The following is a 19,597-nucleotide window of genomic DNA, read 5'->3' as shown; positions in this document are numbered from 1 at the left end:
GTATTTTAGCTGCTCGTGAGGGACAGTGGAGGTGGTGATACATGAAAACCTCTGAGAATTTTGATCTTGTTTGACTTCAAATTTCAAGTTTTCTCTCAGCATTGTCACCTCTTCCTTTTAACCTACCTACAGAAAGGAATATTTTCTCAGGTGTAAAAGAATGCATTTTCCTCTTGCTTTCTTTTTATTAATTGTTCACTTTTCTAATTATCTGCTGGCATTACTCATCTGTTCTCAGCCGTGCTTGCACCTGCAGTGCCTGTGCCTGCAGGGATGTGGGGACAGCTGACAGCAGAAAGCAGACAGGCTCAGTTCTGGGCACAATATTGGCTCGGTCTGTAGGTTGTTTCTCCCCAGCCTTGCCTTTCAGACCCAGTTTTTCTGTAAGAATGAATCAAAGGCCGATCTCTCCAGTCCCTTGTGAGGGTTCTCTACTCATTGTGTAGTTATTCTTTATAACACTGTTTGTAGTTCTCCAGCCAGCTTTCAGTTCATGTGACAATGTTCATTTCCAGGCCAATTCTGGTTATTATTCTTTGGTGTGAGACACCCTATCGTTTGCTTTACTAAAATCACAGTACATTTCCTTTACATCATTGTCTTTGTCCAGTAATGGTAAAAGTCCATCATAAATGTAATCAAGAATGTCTGGCAAGATCTTTTATTTAGAAACACATGTGGCTTATTGCACATAATTCCACTGCCCTCTTGATGTTTCATGATTATATGTTCAATCTCAGTGTTACATTCTTATGGAGGGAAGGGAGGAGACGTTTGTTTCATACCTGACCAATCATTTATTACACATATACACATATCCTATGATGCAGAGCACATGTGCAAGGGAGCCGTGATATTTTTCCACGTGGTTTAGGCTGTTTGTTTATTTTATCATTCATTCTCAGTGAGAAGCTCATCCTTTTCCCGCAGATGTTTCTTGCTTTTGCAAGCTGAAAAAAAATTTGTCTCCTCACTCTCCAAACAGATCAAGTACTTGTAAAATACACTTGCCATGCTAGTGCTCTAACTGTTTCAAGAACTTCCTTCTCGCAGAGCTGTGGTTTACCACCGTGCCATGACTTACCACACTTTGGCACAGAGCTGTAGCTTTTAATCAGAAAGTCAAGCCTTGACCGATTTGAAAATGAAGTGTCTGGAGTATGGGTGTGGAAGATCTGTGACAGATTTGCTGCACTGACTTCTTTCAGCTTTTCTATTTACATCCATTTTAAAAATTCTTCTCCGATATGCACAGCATTAAAAAAAGAAAAAAAAAAAAAAAAAAAAGTGTGACAATTGGGTAACAGTAACTACTTTGCAGCTCAGAGATTCACCAGAGAAACATAATAGTCATAGAATTGTAGTACTGTCTGAGTTGGAACTTAAAGGCCACCCTGTCCAACTCCCCTGCTATGAGCAGGGACACCTACAGCTCCATCAGGTGCTCAGAGTCCCATCCAGGCTGATGTTGAGTGTCTCCAAGGATGGGGCATCCACCACCGCTCTGGGCAACCAGTGCCAGTGCCTCACCACCCTTTTTATAAATAACACCTTTATATCCAATCTAAATCTCCCTTCCATTAGTTTGAACCCATTTCTCTTGTCCTATCCCTGCTAAAGAGTCTGTCTCCTTTCTTACAGCCCCCATTTAGGCACTGAAAGATAGTGCTCAGGTCTCCCCAGAGCTTTCACTGAACAGCCCCAGCTCTCAGCTTGCCCTCATATGTTCCATCCCATGGTTCGTTTTTGTGGCTCTCCTCTGGATGCACTCCAACAGCTGCGTGTCTCTCCTGTACTGAGGACTCCACATCTGGATGCAGGTGAGGTCTCAGCAGCACAGAGCAGAGGGGCACAATCACTTTTCAGCAGGGCTCTGCTTTCAACCTTTCTGAGTTTTAAATAAGTTATCTTCAGACAGCATTTTTCCCTCTGCAGACTTTCTGATGACTTTGAATGTACTCAGGTACTTCTATGGTTGCACAGGCTACTGCTAACTGCAAGGAGAGCAGATTTGGAAATAAACTAATTTATACATAGCAGAGAACTGACAGGTACATGTAAATAAATTATATTTTCATGTATTTATGAGCACTGGGGGCTATATGTATGCATACACATTTTGTCCTTGGATGTCTTACAAATGCACTTGATTGAGGAGATGAAAGATGTACATTTGTTGTGTAATGTAAAAATGAACTGGTTGTTTGGAAAGGGGCAGCTCATATTTCTGCTATGTCTGAAGTCAGGTTTCTTCAAATACTCTCCATGTTTGCCTTGATAGCATGAAAACACTGGTGGGACTTGCTAGCAAGATCTATTTAACTGATTGAAAGCTGAGTAGGCATCTCTGAGCAGCGGGTGGTAAGGACAGGAGATGGATTGAATTAAATCACCGTGATGAGCAGGATTTAGGGAGAAACAAATTTTAAAACTGACATCAAATTGCAGTTGTGACTTTTTCTCAACAGAGACAGGCTGGAACTACTTCACGTAGATCGAGATATAAATCTTTTGGTCTGATCCTGTAATAACCAAGATGTCAGAGATGGTGTTACTTGATTTAGAGTTTGTGGCATCCACTTAATAAGTGGAGGTGAGAGCTCTGCAGTACCAGTGCTGCCACAGTCATCACACCAGATACGGGGACTGAAATGGTTCATCTCTTTTCCTCATGGGATTTTCACTACAGACAAGTCTGTGCTGGAGCAATATTTCACATCTGTCTTCCTGCAGGCGAGGACAACAGCTGTGTGCAATTCAGCATTTTTTTATGTTTTGCTCAGAAATACTTTCAAGTGAGCTTTCTGCACTTGCACAGGGGCTGCTTCTCACTAGGCACTGTTCTCTGTGTTCCCTTGTCTTGCTGAGATGTGAAGAGAGTGACCCATTAGGTGCTGCAGCTTTCTAATAGACAGCAGATCAGGAATTCTGGTCATGTGTCTAAACTAAGTTATCCTGTGAAAAAACTGCTGCGTCAACAAATTATCTCAAAACTTTTTTCTGTTCTGATAGTGTAACACTCAGATAACTGAGTTCAGCTCACTGTAGTGAAGCCTGAGGCAGCAGAATGGGAAGTGGTTGTACCCAGTGAAAATGGAAGGGTGATGGGCAGGGGAAGGGACATAACTGGGGAGAAATTGGACTCAAGTCTGAAGGAGATCTAACTCAATGAGCCCCTTATTAAAAACAAAACAAACAACCCAAGCAGGCCAAGGCTTAAGATGTTCTGGATTCTGAGGATCAATTCAGTCCAGTTAGGACACTTACTCAAGCAGAGTTTAATTGATAAGTTCAGCTATGTAAATAACTAAAGAAAAAGATGTAGTTTTCCAATTGCTTATGGTTGTTTTCATCTACATATAAACAATGTACACAATATAATAACAAATGGTATCTTTGTAGGCAGTTGTCTGTAGTGACCTTCCTCTCGTGAGAAGAGGTGGAAGAAGAGGTGGAGAAGATGTGGCTTCCCTTGTCCTTGGTGAGTTGGTTCTTAACATCTTGTGTTTGTCTTCCTCATTTCTATCTCAAAATACTCAGAGTTGCTTCATACTAACCCAGGCTTTCTGGTTCATTACAGTGGCAGATAAACAGATTTCTAATGCCATACAACAGCATCCACATGCTTCTTTTCCCCGTGGGTTAACAGGAAAGTCTATTCAGGATAAATGAGAGGCACTATCACCTTCCCCATGTCCTGGAGGTTTTGCTGTGATGTACTGCTGACTCTGCAAGCTTTCCCAGCCCCTCCTGCTCACAACTCTTGGAGGCTGGGAGGTGAGCCAAACTCCTGGAGTCTTCTACCAGTCATGAGGGGAGTGCTAACCCAGTCCTTGGAGACAGGTGTCCAAACAGTGGGATTTTAGCAAACCCATAATGCTCCCTCCCTCAGGGTCTGAGAGGGCCCAGCACACCAGCTGCTACGAGCAGCAGTGCAGATTCTCCAGGAAATGGCAGCAAGCATTTGGCTGTGCCTTTGCTGATGAAGGCAGAGTGTGGCCTGGCCCGTGTGGGCATCCTTGCTGGTGCTGCTTTGGGCCTGCTCCTGTTGGCACAGAGCTCCTGGCTTGGTCTCTGAGCTCCAGGCTTACCTAGAGATGCTTCTCAGCCAAGCAGTGCAGTGATGTGGAGAAGATGGAAGCTATGAACTACCAGAAGCAGCAAATTTCTGTCTAGAGAAGACAAATTGGTCGTTTTCCTTGGTTCTGCTAGTATCTGCTCCCCTACTTGGTACATTCATCACTATGAACACCTCCTCTCTAAGTGCGAAATATTTTATCTAACTAACAGATAGCCAAAACCACTCCAGACAATATCTCAGACAATAAATCTAGTATCAAATCCCTTCTCTTACTCTAAAACCTGCTTTTCTGACAGATTTATCACTCACATCTTCCACACTGCATACTGTGATATACAACCACAGCTGAAGAGTGTGACACGATCGTTCCACACCACTTCCATCCTTTGGACCTCTCTCATTAACCACTCTGGCAAGGGGTTAGCCAACTGCTGGCACTTCCACATCTGTGCAGATGTGTCCCATGTGTCTTGACAAAGCTATCTGCTAGCTCAAAAGGCCATTGCTCATGGCACACATCTACTTCTCCATGCAAAGGTCCCAGTTCCTCTGTTGTGCAATCTGTCTGATGTTCTAAGATCACAGAGACAGTCATTATTTCCTCAGCATGCAGAAGACAGTCAGGTACTTTATGGAGTAATGACTTTACTGCAATGAAATTACTCCAACTCTTAGAAGAAAATAGCAACGTGTAACTCCGCTGCAAAAACAGAAAAACTGCAACAGCATCCGTACTCTGAGCAGCCATTACAGAGCTCCCTTTATGAAGAAGATGGAAATTATGGCATTACTCTGGAATTGTGCTGCTGGGCATCAGTCAACAAGAGTGTCTGCTTGTGCTTGATGTGAATTTGCAAGGTTAGGCACCTGGTTTGAAAATGTTCATCTCAGTTTCTTCTAGCTATTTACATATTCTGCTCTTTCCTTGCAGACATTTATTGATTGTTTTCTCTTTAAAGTTTCTAGTATCATCGTTCCAGTTTGTCCTGCCAGGCTGGGTGGCTCCTGGTGGCCCGAAGTCTTTGGTCTCTGCGGTTGAAGGCCATCAACACAGCTTCACTGGGGCTGGCTTGCTCTGTCCTGTGGGGTTTATATGCCTGACTGCATCCAGCACTGCAGGGCACCTGCTTCAGTGCATCACAGCCCAGCAGGCTGCATGGGATCTCCAAAGCAGCTCTCTCACGCTTTGTCCCCTGTACTTTTCCACTTGCTCACTGATGCATCTAACTGTATTTTCGAGGTCTGCTAAATATACAGCCAGCCATAAGCTTCAGCAATCAAACCACAGAACCCAAACAAAAGAAAACTCATTCCTCATTTCCCTGTTTCACCCTCTACCAGACACAAACAACATCTACAACACTTCCCCAATTTAAACATGCATGATTTTCCTGCCAGCCTCTGCAAAATAAAACCAGCATCCTCTCTGGCAAATGCCAGACAAGCTGTGATGCAGCCCTACATATTTTGCCCCAGAGGCAAGCCCTTGTTCCCTCGGTTAACTAAAGAGCTGTTGCTAATATCTTTTCTGACTGTGTTTTAGCACTGTGCTCTGGATTCAGTGCCAACAGGAAGGCAGAGCTAATCCTGATGGGTCCTGCACAGTTCGCACCCACAGCCTCTTTTACCACTGCTGGAGAGCTCTTGTATCACTTATCATCGCCTGACTTCAAAAGAATTTCAAAAGAATAAACTCACCTCATCCTTTGATTGCCATAGGTGAGTAAGTTTCCATGTTTTTAGTGGTGTATATTTTTTAAAACGCGATATTCTGCAAATAGATTTACTATGCACAAAATGAAAGCCTCAGACCAGCAACCCCAGCCAATGTATCATGAAAGTGAAGTGGCTGTAAATGATCTCTGTGCACATGATCACTTTGAAAAACCATTCCTTGATGTCAGCAGAAATCTACTCCTTTTAGGCAATTTCCCCTTTTCTGCGTCTCTCAAGCTAGCACAAAGAAGCATAAAGTAGCATATAAGAAATAACTGTGAGGTCCAGCAAACAACAGCGATCTTTTGGAGACAGATGCCAGATCTGTCTCTTCTCCATCAGCAGTGTTGCTCTCCTGCTTCCTTTGTACTTTCTTTAGATGCTCAACCCCACAGAAGCCATTAGCTTCCTTTCTACTTCCCACAAGACTTCTCCTGCTTCCTTCACCTTCACCCATTTACCTTTTCTTTCCCCATGACTCTACATCTCAACATTCATTCATTAATTATCTGGATGATGAGGCAGAGTGTACAAGAGAAAGAACAGGACTGGAAGGATGGGCTGTTGACTGCGATTGTCCTCCCCAACTGCAGGACTTTGCAATTCTCCTTGTTAAATTTAATCAGGTTCCTGTCAGCCCATTTCTCCAGCCTGTCCATGCCCCTCTGGATGGCAAAACGGCACCCTGATAAGTCAGCCACTCCCTCCTCATTTTGAGTCACCATCAAACTTGTGGAAGGTACACTCTGCCTCCTCATTGAGATCATTACTAAAGATGTTAAAAAAGACTGGACCGTGTTGACCACAGGGGTGCACTGCTAGTAAATGGCCTCCAGTTGGTCTTTGTGCCAGTGCTCACCACCCTCCAGGCTTGGCCTTGACTCCTCCTTCACCCTTTTCCAAATTCCTGATTCAGGATCTCTGGTGGTGGTGCCAGGATGTTTCTGCTTCTCCACCTTCCCCCTCATCCCAAGAGCAAGTGCTGCAGCATGCCACTTGCCCATGGAAGTGCTTACATCCCGTGCAGCTGCTGAGGGTCCCTCAACAATATTCCACCATATGGCACAGCACTCCTCTGCTTTATCACATGGAAAATATCAAGATAATCAGACCTGCCTAGCTGTGATTCATGTAACCATCTGTCTGGGCTTCCTACTATTCGAGTGCTGTAATACCCAGCCTACTAGCCAGAACATAAGCGGCCTTTTGCTGTCCAAATTTCTTAATCTAAACAAACATAAAAGGCCAAATTCTGATCTGGGCTCCATTTGCAAAAATCTCATTTGTGACATTAAATGAATGAATCAGTATGAATCAGTCCGAGCATGGAGTTTGGCACAAAGTTTTCGCACTGATTTATAGTGTCCATCTGGCTGCTCTTAATCAAGGAGAGCCTGGCCTGAGTGCAGTTTTTAAACAATGACGGTATACACAAAACTCACTTATAGCCACATTTGTATTTGGTACCAGAACTGATAACTCAGCTATATCCCTGTTGCATCACATTTATATTGCTTGTCAAATAGGTTCCTGCCCTAAATAAGTCCTCTGCAGTGAGGGTGATAAACTTTTAATGAGAGTTTGGCCATGGACAATTTAACCACTACTAAAGACTGCTCCTGTAAATTGTTCATCACCATGGTCTAACATGCATGTCTTCAGCTACATGGGAAAAACTGAGAGGTGAGGCGGTTGGTTCCCAGCTTTGCTGAATTCCCACAGCATCAGTTGCATTTAGCACTACTAGAAACGTACCCTGTCACACCTTGGTCATCAGGATGCATTACAGTCCCTTTTCCCAATGGCCAAGGAGATCATCAGCCCCTGCTCTCTCTCCGTAAAGCCCACTCTCCACTCCTGGCCACATCCATCCCTCATCAGATGCCAGTGTGGGGCTTCACAGTGGAAGAAACTTTCCCATTGCTAAGTCTCCAAGGCTGGGAGCTGAGAACTCTGCAGGGCAAGCACAGCACAGTTACCTAACAGCCCATGGTGGCTTGTGGAAGCCACCTTGATGCAATATAAAACATTTAGAAACACACTTTTGAGATGCAGAACATCACTCTGCAGAGGTGAAAGTGCGAGCAGTGCTTCCTCTTCCTGGAGATGCTCGTGGACTCAAACCACTGTGTGGCCAAGTGCTGGCAAACAACCTGATTGCAGCAGTGTGTGCTAAAGATTTCTGAGTGTCAGGAATTAGTGACACGCAATTTGCATACAGACAATTACATGAGCCTTCTAATCACTCATCGTGATGGAAAGTCTTTTGGATGCTACCCACAGGACCAGTTATTTTTATAACCCTCAGCTGTTTTAAGTTATTTTTTGAATTACTCTCATTGCAGCTCGATGTTACTTAGTGTGGAGCTGAAAAAAGAAAATGTGCTATATCTAAAAACGAGGAAGAAACAAGAAAAAGGCCCGAGGTTCCAAAAGCAATGTTGTCATAGCTACATTAGGCCTACTAATTACCATAGCAGAAGTTTCTCTGAAAATGGTGTTGGGAAAGACAATAATGGGGCCAGGTAGATCTGCTAGGTGTCCCATATTTGCACATTTTGGCCTGTGTTTTTTATTCAAGCCAAGAAGGTCTCAGAAGTGCCTTCAAAGAGGGTGACAGCCCAGGTATGTGTGGAGTGACGCATTATCCCAATTCTGCAAACTCTCACATAAAGGAGTTGGATCTGTGGTGTTCCTTCCCTAGGGTCTTTAGCATTACTTAACCTAGCCACACAGCTAACAAAGGGAAGCTACCTATGGAAGGAAGCTACCTCTTTGGAAGGAATAATTATTTATTGGATGGATTGAAACCAGTGCCTTAAATACCTTCTGCAAACAGCAGGAGACCCATGAGAGATGTGGGAGCCAAGGTAAAAACCTTGGTTCTTCTCTTTGCCCTGGCTACCCCAGACACAGACTGAGTGCTCTGATCACAAACCTCTTCTGCTTTCTGGATCAAGCCAGCAGCTGACATGGACTGGTGCCCTGTGGCTCAGGCTCTGTGTGATGGCACCTTGGCTCTGGGCTGGCACTTTTTGTCATCCCTCTCCTTCACTGATCCTTCACTTCATTCCTCTCTTCCCTGTACCTTCTTTAAGGGGATGACAACAAGTGCTCCAGAATTAAAGGTACTTAAAAATTCCCCTGTAAATACTATCACCTTCATCTGTAAGCTATTTCTCAATCCTTTTTAGCATTTTCCTGCCTATTCTATGCTGCGCTTTCTGACCTTTCAAATCAGTCTGTTGTGTGATGTGGTTTTAAATACACCCCTAGCATGTGAATGAACCATGCCCCACTGTTTCATGTTGTCCACTCATCCGGTGAGCAAATTTATCAGGTGTCACCTACATCACTAGTTGGAGAGTGACTGCAATTCACGAGAGCTTCTCCATGGGCTGGAAGCCACAAGCATGCAGCCCAAGCACTTTCCTAGAGGCAGCCTAATCCTGAAATCATGGTCTGTCGCTGTCACACAGAGCAGAGCTCAGAGCTGCCCCTCCGCTCCCTGTGAGGAGCTGCAGCCGCCATCAGGCCTCCCCTCAGCCTGCCCTGCTCTGTGCTGCAAGCTCAGGACCCTTTCTGCACAAATGTGGGCATGTTTAACCTTATGTGCAGTGAGTAATTCCCTTGGCTTTATATGCATGGGGCTAATTCGGGGAATGAGTCTCATGTTTCATTATTATAAACATAAACATACGCTCAGCATCAACATAAAGCTGTTCTAGTCACAACCACTGAAGTGCAGCATGCCCTGACTCCTCACCAGTGTATTTTAGGATAGGTTAGAAGGAAGAGAAATCACTCACTCTGCATGGAAGCAGCTAAAACTAGAAAGCATCTGAAAAGATCACATTTTCTTGTTTATCAGCCCTGTGTGTTCTTAAGTGCTTTATTTGTGCTCAGAAGCACAGGTTACAGCAAGGACATAATCATTTATGTGGAGGGACATTTCTGGGCTGTACATAACACAGAGAGGTCGTTTATTTCTATATATTATTGGTTTTTTTCTTCAATTACCTGGAGAAAGGCATTGAAGTGTGTCAGTTTCTGTCCCTTCTGGGTGGACCTCAGCTCAGTGAAATGGGAAAATATAAGGCCTAGGCATGAATCATATCCCAACTAAATCCTGTGTTTGGGGGTGAATTTCCAACACCCAGAGCAGTAATGCAGACTCCCCCAACCATAGCATCCTCCAGAGCTACTCAACCCTGATTGGCAGAACACTACCTCAGGGGCTGGGAAAATGGATGGCATTTTGTTTTTCAACCCCCTTTAACCACAGTGAAATATTTCCAATAAAAATAGGAGCTGTTCAATGTAAGTTTCCAGCATTGCCAAATGACAGCAGCTCTGGGACTTCACAGTTTAGAAAATCCCTTGTTCACCCTTATGTGATGTGTGAGATCATGGAAAGACAGAGCAATGCGCCTCTTGCCTGCCAAACACCCAATCACCATTTAAAAACTTTACAGCATCCCTTGGTGAATATATATTAGCACCGTTTAACTATTCGTAGATACTTTCAGAGAAAGGAAATTGTGAGTATGAAAAATGAGAGATAAAGAAGGCAACCTGTATGGCAGGAAGAAATTATGCAAGGATACAAAGTGAATCTTGAGAACCTGTTTTCATCTCCAGTTGGGCACAGAGTTTATCTTTAAGGTAAACACAGGCTTTTTTGTTACTTACTTCTACCACTGCTTGCATGTTTCCAGGGAGAGTAATAGAAGAGAGCATCCTCCTGTTCATCTGCATACCATCAGGAAGGCTCATCTCCATACCATTATAGGAAGGTGCTCAAGCTGAGCAGGTAAGTACTGGTGTGCTTAGTGGGATCAGCTGGCCAGACTTACCTACAGCCCCACACCATGGACTGGGAAAAGTGCCCATTCACTAATGAGTGCTCAGGCATAGCAATTAGATTGTAAACACTTTGGATTAGCACCATCTGCACCGTGCTCATACACTACCTGCTACAAGAGGCCCTCAGTCCATGCTGCTGATAAGCTTCACAACACAAACACCCGGAGCAAGGAGATCATGCTTTTTCTCATCTCTGCGTGTCTTTTTGGAGAAAGTGGAGGAAATGATCATTTTCAAAAGAACATCATGTTACAGCAGCTCTTAGTGTAGCTCAGTTCTGAACTCGGTAAAGCTTTCCAGCTGAGAAGCAGAGAAGAGGCATATGCAGATTTTTGGACTGGAAGGGAGAAGATGGACTTGAGACAAATCTCCGGAAGACTTAAGTACATTTCCAGGCAAAGACAAATGATTCATCACACTTCTAAAAATGGTTGTAGGCATAAATGCAAAAGCTGTAGCACAACACAAGTGATCAGATTAAGAGGGACCAGAAAGACATCTGTTCTGCAGATCAGGGAGAGCAAAGGAGTTCTGGTGCTGTATCTTCAGGGGACAGGTTGACACCTTCCACACAATCACCAAATCAGAATTTACAGCTCAAAACATTCAGGACAGGGCAACCGGGAAAGTGGTCCTGAAAAGCACTGCGGCTCAATCCAGAACCAGGGCAGCAGCTCATTCACTTTGCTCCCGGGAGCCTTCTGGTCATTGCACCTTGTAGCCTAGCAGCTCAGGATAAGAAATGCTACAGAGATTTTAAAAAGTTCCTGGGATAAAATTCATCTACTTGATTTTGTATTTGTAAGATGTCTGGTGTTTTGCATTTGCCAGGGAAAAATGCCAGATTTTGGTGCCAAAATTTATTTGAGCATTCAATCTACTACTAATGAAACATCAGGTTTGAGGCAGAACAGTAATACAAGACTCTGAACATGGTGTTGTGATGTATCCAGGGATATACATTATAAGATGAACTAGGTTACACAGATGTGATGCAAATGCCACCAAGCATTGCACTGCTCTATAGAGAAACTGAGTAAGAATTTAATAAATCCAGCTTTGCTTTAGTAATCCAGCATAAATTAATAAAAATATGCACTGATTGTAGGTGTTACATCTAACCATGCTGTAGGATCAGTTATATGTAGAGGTACTGACTGCTCTAGAGACCCAGATGGAGTCCAGAAGAGCGCTCAAAGATGATGGGCAAAACCCACATGCATTGAGACATGAATGTAGGCTCTGGGCAACAACACAGCAAGTTTTGTAAACAGGTTCACCTGAACAGGAATGGAACAGTGCATCTTCCAGGGGGAGGAAACTTGTTAGGCTGTGTCCTATTCCCCCCCAGAGCACAGTTAATTCTGCACTGCACAGCTTGTTGGACCTGGCTGGTGTCTCCAAGGACACTGCTCCTGAAGCCCACAGCAGAGGCCTGTGTAATTCTTATCAAAAGTTGCCAAATATTTTCAAGAATATTGATCTCATCTCTCAGTAACAGGAAAGGAGATACCAAAATTAAAATTAAAGCACTAGGAGCTCACTCTAGCTTCTAATGTTGGTTGCTAGTGTGCTCCAGGAGAGCTAGCAGACACATATAACTGTGAGAACAATTTGTGGAGCATCTGGCTTCAAATTAGGAGGAAATATTAGGGGCCTGAGGAACCCCATTATTTTTATGACATCAAATGGTTCATTAGTTTTAAGTAGAAACAGGTGGTTAATGAGAAGCTGTCATTAAACTGGGCCGTGTTTGCTTGTTGCAGGATGCATGAAGGACACCTGACCCAGAGATCATGTCCTAGGTTCCCTCTTTGCACACATCCACCAACCCTTCCACTCAGTCTGAAATAGCAATGACAGAATTGAGAGGGGCTATTTCCTCTCTATGTGTGTAATAAAAGTACATTTTGTGTGAGTAAAATGTGAAAATCTGCTGTCTGATAGACTCACCCCGGCCAGAAACCACAATGAGTCCCCTCCATATGTTGTGGCACAAGCAGACTGCATACAGCTCTCAGCTTGCTGTGAGCGCCTTGCTGGAGCCTGCGACAGTAAAGCTGCGCCGTATCCAGCTAAGATTTCTTTCCAGGACTGATCCATATTTTGGAACATGGAGTCTCCCAGGCAGCTGGATATAGGTGGTCGGGCAGATTTTGGTTACCCAAGCAACTCACCTGTTATGATTCCTAAACAACCAAGATGTTGGAAGGCTGGGGGCTCTCGAGGGAAATGGCTATGGAAAATACAAACAGTTTTCCAGCCATGCAGACATACTATGGTAAGATAAATTTATTGAACTACTTTCAACTCCTCATCGCTCTCTGGCTGACCGGCAGATTATCAACTATCAGACCAGATATTTTGTTATCCTGCTTTTCTTTATTAAATTCTAATACCAGCAAAAGAAGACCTTGCCCTGAAATAGGGCAAGTGAGCTGCCAGCCAGCGATGCCCCACAGTGCATAATGCAGTGTGCGGTGTAGTTCCCTTCAGATGTGCTGCCTGCAATCAGCCATTCCCAGGTTCCAGTGCTTTCATTTGGCTGAACAAGCTGTGAAACGTCATTTGGGATTGAAAAATAGGACAATGATGATGATGGCTGAAAGCCACAGGCATCAGATACGGATGCTGATGCCACACCAACCAGCATTGTTTCAGGGACATCATTTTTCTTCAGAGGGCAATGAGGCACTGGCACAGGCTGCCCAGAGAGCCGTGGGTGCCCTGTCCATCCCTGGAGGTGTTCAAGTCCCAGTTGGATGAGCCCTGCACAGCCTGAGCTGGTGGGTGGCAACCAGGCCATGGCAGGGGGTTGGAGCTGGGTTGGCTTTCGGGTTGTTTGCAACCCAAACTGTTCTATGATTCTCTGATTCTCTGATTGCTGCAGCTAAATTCTCTTGCAGAATATCATGAGATTTCAGTTTATCTTCACCCGGAAACAGTTTTGACTTGAGAAGTGCTATGTTCAATCCCACACAACAAGCTGATTTCCAGCAACCTGCATTTGATGATTTCCATTGCAGATCAGTGCTCATAACCCCAATAACCTTCGCAGCTTCTGATCTGAATCAGTTCCCCAGCCATTTAATTTGAGGCTTGTGATTAATTATGTAGGTAGCTCATGTTAATCAAGGGCTTGTTACCTGTCAGAATGCTCGCCTTGTGAAAGACTGTGTTTCTACAGCTAAGGTCCATCCAAGGAGAATCACAATGGTTCAGGTAGAGCAGTGCCTTTGTTCCAGCCAGTGTCGTGTATTTCAGCTCAGGCAAAATTAATCAGATTTATCCTTTTGCTCTCTGTCTTCTCTGAAGTGTGTTTGCAAAGGTTAGCTGTCACTCACAGAATATAGCTCTAACAGAAATGCTGCAAATTACTCCAGATGCCCTATCAAAATATTTTCAAGGCAGGTTTTTTGGAAGTAAAACTAGTACAATGTGAGTCACCTCTGAAGTCAGACCCAAAGTAGCAGCCGCTGTGATAAGCAGGCTAAATCAAATCAGTGGGTCTGACTCACAGCTCAAATTCATCAGTTTTGCACTGATTTGTCTTTTCTGTTAGCTAGACCGCTTGCACATACTCCATTGATTCAGAGGGAAGTGCAGATCAAGAGGGCTGCACAGCCCCATGTAGAAGCCAAAGGAATACAAGTAAACAAACACTGTAGGACATAGGAAAATGATCCTCTCTGTTTCCTCACTGATCCTCCCTAGGACAAGGAGAAATGGTTTGAGACTATAAGAGGGAGATTTAGATTGGATGTAAGAAAATGTTTTTTTACAATAAGAGTGGTGAGGCACTGGCACAGGTTGCTCAGAGATGTGGTGGGTGTCCCATCCCTGGAGACACTCAAGGTCAGGCTGGACGGAGCTATGAGTACCTGATGGAGCTGTAGGTGTTCCTGTTCATGGCAGGGGAGTTGGACCAGGTGGTCCTTAAGGGTCCCTTCCAACTCAGATGATTCTACGATTCTGTAATTAACCTCTGTTGAAAGGGTAAAGCAATCACTGCCTGAGCAGAGGAGACCACTCAGCTCTGAGAATACAGCTGATCTGCAGTGTGCCAGACAGCAAGCTAGACAGAGACTGCAAGTCTCTTCAGGTGGAAAAAGATCACAGTGCTGCCAAAGCCAGTGTAATAAAACAAGATAACAAAACTACATCTATATCGGTACGCCTGTAGCCATGCAGACCTAAGAAGCCTCCATGAGCCCAAGCCTAAGGCAGCCTCTGGATGCCTTGAGGCAACCTATGCTCTTCAAGGATACGAAATTAGACAAAAGACAAAAAGCAAAAGATGAGCCATATAAGTTCAGGAAGACTCTTGTAGTCCAGGATGAGACATGGGATGGACAGAAATTTGATGGAATGTAATTTCCAGAAGTAGTTAGTAGACACAACTTTGGAAGATGCAAGGAGGGAAACCAATCTGTCATGGGCTGTTACTCATTCAGCCAGTGCTGGCTTCATGCTGATTGGGCTGACAAGGTACAACATCCCTCTGCCAATATTCCAATCACTTTTATTAAATCAAGGCTAAATAGTGATGCTTTGGACTCACTTCTAGAGGTAAGAATTGTGTCTCAGTGACAGATATGCTGCTCCTCCTTGAGAAGGCTTTTCTGGGAAAAAAAGTTCTGATGAGTTTTGGGAACTGTTATTGCCTAAGATGCTCATTGTGCTTTCAGCTTCAGACAGTTAATCACAATTTGAAATGTGAATGATTCTTGTCTACCAAAATTATTGAGAACCTCATCTTAGAGTTTTAAAACACCCAAAGCTGATGGCTTCAAAAAGCACATACTATTCCCTGAGTATGTTCAGCTATCTCTGCAGCTAAGCAACATAGTAATTTTGGAGTAGCACAATCCATTTGGGATTTGAAAATTAGCATATAAGCTTAAAATGCATTTGATTAATTTTTCTTAGTGATTAATTGGTCTTTAACAAAGGATATTGGCTCATAATTTACTGCAACAGTGGGCAAATTACAGGATTTCAAACTCACGTTTCTTCCCTGAACAGGGCACTCTATATTCGCAGTTAGTACATCTGGTCTCCTGTTCTTCAGTGAAGGTCAGTGTTGAAGTTAAGCAAGACTAGGAGCAAAGACTAATGTATTTATAATTAGGTTAGGATTTCTGAGGTACAACAGAAATTTTGAGCTTGTACTCTTTCTAGGCATGATGCCACTGCTCAAGTTGCTCATCATTCACGTCACAGATTAGATGTTTTGGAGAGAATCACACTGATAGAGGGCTGTATTGTGCCCACCCTAATCTGAATTGTTTAGTTATGCCAAGAAAGATGTGGTGGTGCCTGGTGCACTAAGACAGGGAGATGACAAGCTGCCTCTTCACTTAAGGAAGAAAGAATAAACAACTTGGAGTTTGAGAAACCTTTACACCTATCAAACACCTGTTGAAAGTGACCAGATCCCCATTACTCCATTTTCCTCGCTGGGATCTAACTAGCAGAAATACTGCAAGTATTGAAGTAAATTCTATCTCAGAAGAGGTGGACAGTATTTCTACCAGCAGCGACCATGCACTGTTACCAAGGTGATGAAGCATCTGGAGCACCAGTACTATGGGCAGCAAGTGAGGGAATGGGGATTGCTCAGTCAGAAGAAGAGGAAGCTCAGGGAAGACCTTATTGCTCTCAACTGCTTGAAAGGAGATTGTGGTGAGGTGGGGGTCAGCCTCTTTTCCCAGATAACAGCAGTAGGGTGAGAGGGAATGGCCTGAAGTTTTTTCCAGAGGAGACTCAGGTTGGATATTAGGAACAATTTATTCACAGAAAGAGTGGTGAAGCATTGGAACAGGCTGCCCAGGGAGGTGGTGGACTCACTGTTCCTGGAGGTGTCCAGGAAACATGGAGATGAGGCGCTGAGGTATGTGGTCTAAAGTGTCACAGGCATGAACTAGTCTTAGTGGTCTTTTCCAACCTTAACTCCATGACAAGACTATTTCAGAAGCCACTGGAAAGAAACAGTCTCACTGAGCAGATATTCTGTGCACATGTGTATGTTTGTATGAAGGGGTAGATTGATGGTGTCCCTTTATGTTATAATTATGTTTATACACAGTATAACAGATCACCAGCTTCCCAGTGACAGTGTGCAGGCACCAACCATTAGTTGTATACTCACTGAGCACCATCAGCAGTGCCAAGAGATGTTTCCTAAGTGCCGTGCAAGCTTTGCTGCCTTTGCTGCAAGTAGGAATACTTTCCATTCTAGAAGGCCAACACCATCCTGGGCTGCATCAAGAAAGGAGTGGCAGCAGGGAGGGGGAGGGGACTGCCTCCCTCTACTCTCCCTCATGACACCCCATCTCAAGCACCACATCCAGATCCGGGACTTTGTGCACAAGGATGCAAAACTCTTGGAGCAGGTCCAGAGAGGAGACAGGAAGATAATCAGAGGGCTGGAACACTTCTGCTGTGAAGAAAGGTTGAGGGAGTTGGGCTTGTTTGGTCTGGAGAACAGAAGGCTGGGGAGGCCTTACTGTGGCATTCCAGTACTTGAAGAGAGCATATTAACAGGAAGGAGACCGACTTCTTACATTATCTGATAGTGATATGACAAGAGGGAATGTCTTTAATCTAAGAGGGGAGATTTAGTTTAGATGTTAGGATCTGGATGTGGCAACCATCTCCATGGCAGGGGATCAGCCATGATCAGCACTGTGATGCCCACAATAATCATTCATGCTCATGTGGATTTTTCCATTGCCCACCAAGCTGTGTGCTCCAGCATGGACAATGTGGGTGGCTTTGCCCAACACTGCCCCTGCAGAACCATGGCCTCCTGGAGCATGGCTCATCTCAAAACACACCCACTTCCTCCAGGCAGAGGTGGGCTGAGCTGTGCTGGGTGTTCGGTCACAGCAGAGTGAAGGTGGTGCAGCCCACCTAGCTGAGATGCGTCCATCCCGTGCCTGAGTAAAAGGGTGATAAGCAGGAAAGACACCAGAATCATACACCCACCTGCAGCATGCAGCATGCGAGCACCCTGGCTACCTCTGTCTTTCACTCTGCAGGGGAAAAGATAAAAGCTAGAGATCTGTGGGAACACCACAAAGCCATATTTATAAATGAGCTGCCTCTGTTCTCTTGGTTTATACTAGATGTATTTATTAGAAATACAACTGAGTAATTGCAAGGACACAGTCAATTTCAAAATTAATGCATCTCTGCCTGGAAATTACTTCTTACAAATAAAGCTGTGGCTCAGTACAAATGAAAACATGACAGAAGGAAAAGTCCCTGTTATTCTTTGTAAAAACAACATTTTGCATTCACACAGCCCTCCATCTCTTCGCAGCCATCTCTTGTCTCTTTGTCTTAGCAGTCACTCTCTCTCTTTAGAGGCTGTTTGTATGGTTGCATTAGAGGGAAGAACATTCCTATTAGAAATAAAGGCATCAGAGGGTGGGAAGAGTCCCATCCACCACTTGCAAGCCAACTAAATGCAAACTGAAAGAGAAAATCTAAATGAAAACTAATTCTGCACATAAAAGTACCTGGGTGCTTGTGCTTATGCCTGTATGAAAGTATTTTATATAGGAAGGGAGAGAGAAACGGCTGTGGTAATGGGGAATGGGTCTCCTCGAGCATGTCCAGGTGTGTGAGCCCCAGGGCTGCCCCACTCCTGCACCCCAGCCCCAGCTGTCCAAACAGCCCCAGACTGCCTTTCAATACCATAAAAGTTATGAATAATGGGGTCTTGTTCCCTGCCTGCCAGTGTGTGACCCTCTGCAGGTCACTTTCTCCAGATATCCCCCATAACTGTTACTGCTGGAAATTTGCTGTTCGTAAGAAGCAAAATGAAAACTGCCCTTCTTCTGGTTGCAGCTGTGCTAGAGGTTTAAATGTACAGCTCCCATGGTCTGGCCAGGCCCAGCTGACCCCAGGCTACCACAGCCACCCTTGCACAAGAAGGAAGACCCCTCCACAGGCCCAGCAGACAGCAGGTGGGGGCTTTCAGGCCCTACCCAAGCAAAGCCTCACTTTGCACAGGGGTGTCCTATCTGAGTCAAGTAACACTGCTCCCTGTCCTGTTGCCACACACAGAGGTAGCAAAATGTCTGCAAAATGCCAACAAGATTGTTCAAGGTGACACCAAACATTTTTTCCTGGGAATGACTGTGACACAGCCCTGCCAGCTGTCCACCATGAGGTCCCACACTGCCCATGGACACACAGTGTATCACCCACCTGTGTTCCATGTCCTGGAGCACCAACAGGCATCACTTCCATTTGTCTTTGCTGAGTTTGGGGAACAGTCCTTCAGAAGGGTGAAGTATAAAGGGTGTTCACTGGCACAGGCTGCCCAGAGGAGCTGTGGGTTCCCCATCCCTGGAGGTGTCCAAGACCAGGTTGGATGGAGCCCTAGATCTGATCTGGTGGGTGGCAGCCCTGCCCATGACACAGGAGGCTGGAACTGGGTGGGCTTTAAGATCCCCTCCAACCCAAACAAGGGAACAAGTTATTATTGCAGCATATTGTGTTTGGCATACGGATTATTAAAGAAGTGTTGGAAGTCTCTTTCATCGCCCATAGGAGCAGTTTTTAAGTGCCTCATAATAAGAATGCTTTCCAAATCTTTCATAAGCTTAGCATCAAGTAATGAAGTAAGACTTGTCCGAACTCATATCCTTCTTCCTCTCAGAAAGAAAGGGCAAATATTTGGTGAACCCATAAATTATGGATAGATGGGTGGATGGATATTAAGAGCAGAATGTTCTATTCTTAGAATTATGTAAATGTGATTTGAATAGAATTTCTCACAGGGCTTGTGCAGAAAGATAATGGGAAAATTGCATTTCTAATGTACCAGGCTATTTTGGAGCCTGGATGAGTTCATTCTCGGAAAATGAAAATTTTTCCAGTGCCACCAAAAAAAAAAAAAAAAAAAAAAAAAAAAAAAAA

At 44.4% G+C, this 19,597-nt stretch overlaps 1 long non-coding RNA gene across 2 annotated transcripts in view; it reads left to right on the top strand.

Moving 5' to 3' along the window:
* The first annotated feature begins 5,279 nt into the window (after positions 1-5,279).
* LOC107308340 overlaps positions 5,280-19,597 on the top strand; it is a 31,656-nt gene continuing 17,338 nt past the window's right edge. For both annotated transcript variants that reach the window (XR_004305975.1, XR_004305976.1), the window contains exons 1-2: positions 5,280-5,800; positions 10,516-12,944. This is a non-coding gene — a long non-coding RNA (uncharacterized LOC107308340). The remainder of the gene's footprint in view (positions 5,801-10,515; positions 12,945-19,597) is intronic.

This window comes from Coturnix japonica, chromosome 1 (genome assembly GCF_001577835.2).
Source record: "Coturnix japonica isolate 7356 chromosome 1, Coturnix japonica 2.1, whole genome shotgun sequence".
Classification (NCBI taxonomy): domain Eukaryota; kingdom Metazoa; phylum Chordata; class Aves; order Galliformes; family Phasianidae; genus Coturnix; species Coturnix japonica.
Note: the sequence above shows the minus strand (reverse complement) of the source record. Positions and strands in the feature narration are given on the sequence as shown.